Here is a 5,347-nt window from a genome sequence, read left to right on the forward strand (position 1 = left end):
GAAGACTAAATAAAACCCTATTGCTCAACAGAATAGATACATGCAGCTCCTCTTCTGTCATTACTTGTTGCCCTAGAAGACTAAATAAAACCCTGTTGCTCAACAGAATGATGTCATAGATACATGCAGCTCCTCTTCTGTCATTACTTGTTGCCCTAGAAGACTAAATAAAACCCTTTTGGTCAATAGAATGATGCTTCAATCTAAGTTGACATTGATAACGTTTGTTTCCTCTTTCATCTCTGCTTCTCTCACACAACAAATATGTTTAGAGACCGGGGAGAAAATGCAACAACTCCATTTTCGGAGCAAAAATGTCCAAATGAAAACAGTTTGTACCGGTTTTAAGGAAATTAAAGGTCTTAAAATGACCTAATTTTTATTTTTTTTACAATTTCAGTTCGGCTTGGATGCATATTTTATGTGGCTGAAATACGATCCACCTTTATGATTATGTTAAAGATAGCACATTTACAGACGGTCCCTAACTACACACTCACATTCTCTCTAGATGCTGATAAAGATAGCACCTTTACAGACGGTCCCTAACTACACACTCACATTCTTTCTAGATGCTGATAAAGATAGCACCTTTACAGACGGTCCCTAACTCCACACTCACATTCTCTCTAGATGCTGATAAAGATAGCACCTTTACAGACGGTCCCTAACTACACACTCACATTCTCTCTAGATGCTGATAAAGATAACACCTTTACAGACGGTCCCTAACTACACATTCACATTCTCTCTAGATGCTGATAAAGATAGCACCTTTACAGACGGTCCCTAACTACACACTCACATTCTCTCTAGATGCTGATAAAGATAGCACCTTTACAGACGGTCCCTAACTACACACTCACATTCTCTCTAGATGCTGATAAACATAGCACCTTTACAGACGGTCCCTAACTACACACTCACATTCTCTCTAGATGCTGATAAACATAGCACCTTTACAGACGGTCCCTAACTACACACTCACATTCTCTCTAGAGGCTGATAAAGATAGCACCTTTACAGACGGTCCCTAACTACACACTCACATTCTCTCTAGATGCTGATAAAGATAGCACCTTTACAGACGGTCCCTAACTACACACTCACATTCTCTCTAGATGCTGATAAAGATAGCACCTTTACAGACGGTCCCTAACTACACACTCACATTCTCTCTAGATGCTGATAAAGATAGCACCTTTACAGACGGTCCCTAACTACACATTCACATTCTCTCTAGATACTGATAAAGATAGCACCTTTACAGACGGTCCCTAACTTTAAATTCACCTTCTCTCTAGATGCTGATAAAGATAGCACCTTTACAGACGGTCCCTAACTCCACACTCACATTCTCTCTAGATGCTGATAAACATAGCACCTTTACAGACGGTCCCTAACTCCACACTCACATTCTCTCTAGATGCTGATAAAGATAGCACCTTTACAGACGGTCCCTAACTCCACACTCACATTCTCTCTAGATGCTGATAAAGATAGCACCTTTACAGACGGTCCCTAACTACACATTCACATTCTCTCTAGATACTGATAAAGATAGCACCTTTACAGACGGTCCCTAACTTTAAATTCACATTCTCTCTAGATGCTGATAAAGATAGCACCTTTACAGACGGTCCCTAACTACACACTCACATTCTCTCTAGATGCTGATAAAGATAGCACCTTTACAGACGGTCCCTAACTACACACTCACATTCTCTCTAGATGCTGATAAACATAGCACCTTTACAGACGGTCCCTAACTACACACTCACATTCTCTCTAGATGCTGATAAACATAGCACCTTTACAGACGGTCCCTAACTACACACTCACATTCTCTCTAGAGGCTGATAAAGATAGCACCTTTACAGACGGTCCCTAAGTACACACTCACATTCTCTCTAGATGCTGATAAAGATAGCACCTTTACTGACGGTCCCTAACTACACACTCACATTCTCTCTAGATGCTGATAAAGATAGCACCTTTACAGACGGTCCCTAACTACACACTCACATTCTCTCTAGATGCTGATAAAGATAGCACCTTTACAGACGGTCCCTAACTACACATTCACATTCTCTCTAGATACTGATAAAGATAGCACCTTTACAGACGGTCCCTAACTTTAAATTCACATTCTCTCTAGATGCTGATAAAGATAGCACCTTTACAGACGGTCCCTAACTCCACACTCACATTCTCTCTAGATGCTGATAAACATAGCACCTTTACAGACGGTCCCTAACTCCACACTCACATTCTCTCTAGATGCTGATAAAGATAGCACCTTTACAGACGGTCCCTAACTCCACACTCACATTCTCTCTAGATGCTGATAAAGATAGCACCTTTACAGACGGTCCCTAACTCCACACTCACGTTCTCTCTAGATGCTGATAAAGATAGCACCTTTACACACGGTCCCTAACTACACACTCACATTCTCTCTAGATGCTGATAAAGATAGCGCCGTCATTTCTACAGATGGTCCCTAACCTCAAATTAATTCTCTCAAGATGCCCGAAAATAAATAAATCATACTTCTCCACTCTTGTTCCCGGTGTCCTGCGCTGAACCTTAGTCAGGTTTTACTAGTCACAGTGGGTAGGTTTTAATAGTCACAGTTGGAACAACAACCCTTTTACACTTCCTGATGAACTCAGTCACCGTGTTTGTGCGTCTACGTTATTCTGAGAGGCAACCCAGAACATTATTTATTTTATGTTACCTTTATGTTAACTGGGCAAGTCATTTTAAGAACAAATTATTCTTATTTACAATGACGGCCTACCCCTATGGGACTCCCAATCACGGCCGGTTGTGAAACAGCCTGGAATCGGACCAAGGTCTGTAGTGACGCCTCTAGCACTGAGATGCAGTGCCTTAGACCGCTGCGCCACTCGGGAGCTTCAACATATCCCGGGCTCTGACATTGCTCATTCTGATATTTCTTAATTTCTTTCTTTTGGGATTATGTGGATTATTATCGTTTTATACTGCTAGGGATTATTACTGAACTGTTGGGTGTCACGCCCTGACCTTAGTTCCTTTTTTTATGTCTCTAATTTGGTTGGTCGGGGCGTGAGTTGGGGTGGGCATTCTATGTTGTTTTTCTATGTTTTCTATTTCTATGTGTTTGGCCTGGTTATGGTTCCCAATCAGAGTCAGCTGTCTATCGTTGTATCTGATTGAGTGTTGTATCTGATTCACCCTGTTTACACCTGACATCATTAAGATGCACTCTTCACCCTGTTAACACCTGACATCATTAAGATGCACTCTTCACCCTGTTAACACCTGACATCATTAAGATGCACTCTTCACCCTGTTAACACCTGACATCATTAAGATGCACTCTTCACCCTGTTAACACCTGACATCATTAAGATGCACTCTTCACCCTGTTAACACCTGACATCATTAAGATGCACTCTTCACCCTGTTAACACCTGACATTATTAAGATGCACTCTTCACCCTGTTAACACCTGACATTATTAAGATGCACTCTTCACCCTGTTAACACCTGACATCAATAGGTATAGTCATTAAGATGCACTCTTCACCCTGTTAACACCTGACATCATTAAGATGCACTCTTCACCCTGTTAACACCTGACATTATTAAGATGCACTATAACAGCCTGTAACAGCCTGTAACAGTGGAACGTGTCCTGCAACAGTGGAACATGTCCTGTAACAGTGGAACATCTCCTGTAACAGTGGAACATGTCCTGTAACAGTGGAACATGTCCTGTAACAGTGGAACATGTCCTGTAACCGTGGAACATGTCCTGTAACAGTGGAACATGTCCTGTAACAGTGGAACATGTCCTGTAACAGTGGAACATGTCCTGTAACGATGGAACATGTCCTGTAACGATGGAACATGTCCTGTAACGATGGAACATGTCCTGTAACGATGGAACATGTCCTGTAACAGTGGAACATGTCCTGTAACAGTGGAACATGTCCTGTAACGATGGAACATGTCCTGTAACGATGGAACATGTCCTGTAACAGTGGAACATGTCCTGTAACAGTGGAACATGTCCTGTAACGATGGAACATGTCCTGTAACGGTGGAACATGTCCTGTAACGATGGAACATGTCCTGTAACAGTGGAACATGTCCTGTAACCATGGAACATGTCCTGTAACAGTGGAACGTGTCCTGCAACAGTGGAACATGTCCTGTAACAGTGGAACATGTCCTGTAACAGTGGAACATGTCCTGTAACAGTGGAACATGTCCTGTAACAGTGGAACATGTCCAGACGTGTTAGCTCTGCACGGACACAATGCATCCTGGGTAACCCTCAGGATTCCTTCCAGTCGTGGCCACTATCTCTGGGTCTCGCTGAGGGATCCGTCCTCACAGGAGCTAACAGCCTTCAGACTTAACATGCTGCTCTATGGACTATGAATAGATTTGGAGGTTTAGCTCTGAAACAACACAATACAGCAATGAGATCTGTAATACAGGCTAGTCAACCCCCCCCTTCTAGATCCACTACTGTAAGTATATACAGGCTAGTCAACCCCCCCCCTTCTAGTTCCACTACTGTAGGTATATAGAGGCTAGTCAACCCCCCCTTCTAGATCCACTACTGTAAGTATATACAGGCTAGTCAACCCCCCCCCTTCTAGTTCCACTACTGTAGGTATATACAGGCTAGTCAACCCCCCCCCCTTCTAGATCCACTACTGTAAGTATATACAGGCTAGTCAACCCCCCCCCCTTCTAGTTCCACTACTGTAGGTATATAGAGGCTAGTCAACCCCCCCTTCTAGATCCACTACTGTAGGTATATACAGGCTAGTCAACCCCCCCCCCCCCTTCTAGTTCCACTACTGTAGGTATATACAGGCTAGTCAACCCCCCCTTCTAGATCCACTACTGTAGGTATATACAGGCTAGTCAACCCCCCCTTCTAGTTCCACTACTGTAGATATATACAGGCTAGTCAAACCCCCCCCCCCCCTTCTAGTTCCACTACTGTAGGTATATACAGGCTAGTCAACCCCCCCTTCTAGATCCACTACTGTAGGTATATACAGGCTAGTCAACCCCCCCCTTCTAGATCCACTACTGTAGGTATATACAGGCTAGTCAACCCCCCCCCCCCCTTCTAGTTCCACTACTGTAGGTATATACAGGCTAGTCAACCCCCCCTTCTAGATCCACTACTGTAGGTATATACAGGCTAGTCAACCCCCCCCTTCTAGATCCACTACTGTAGGTATATACAGGCTAGTCAACCCCCCCCCCCCCTTCTAGTTCCACTACTGTAGGTATATACAGGCTAGTCAACCCCCCCTTCTAGTTCCACTAC

The 5,347-nt window shown here is 43.5% G+C and overlaps 1 long non-coding RNA gene across 1 annotated transcript; it reads right to left on the reverse strand.

The window, feature by feature from the left end:
- Nucleotides 1-2,959: 2,959 nt before the first annotated feature.
- Nucleotides 2,960-3,460, reverse strand: LOC118965092. The gene is made up of 2 exons (XR_005052427.1): nucleotides 3,272-3,460; nucleotides 2,960-3,233 (listed from the first exon to the last, which is right to left on the reverse strand). It is a non-coding gene; the product is annotated as an uncharacterized LOC118965092 (long non-coding RNA).
- Between the last annotated feature and the right edge of the window lie 1,887 nt (nucleotides 3,461-5,347).

The sequence above is a fragment of the Oncorhynchus mykiss genome, chromosome 6 (genome assembly GCF_013265735.2).
Source record: "Oncorhynchus mykiss isolate Arlee chromosome 6, USDA_OmykA_1.1, whole genome shotgun sequence".
In the NCBI taxonomy this organism is placed as follows: domain Eukaryota; kingdom Metazoa; phylum Chordata; class Actinopteri; order Salmoniformes; family Salmonidae; genus Oncorhynchus; species Oncorhynchus mykiss.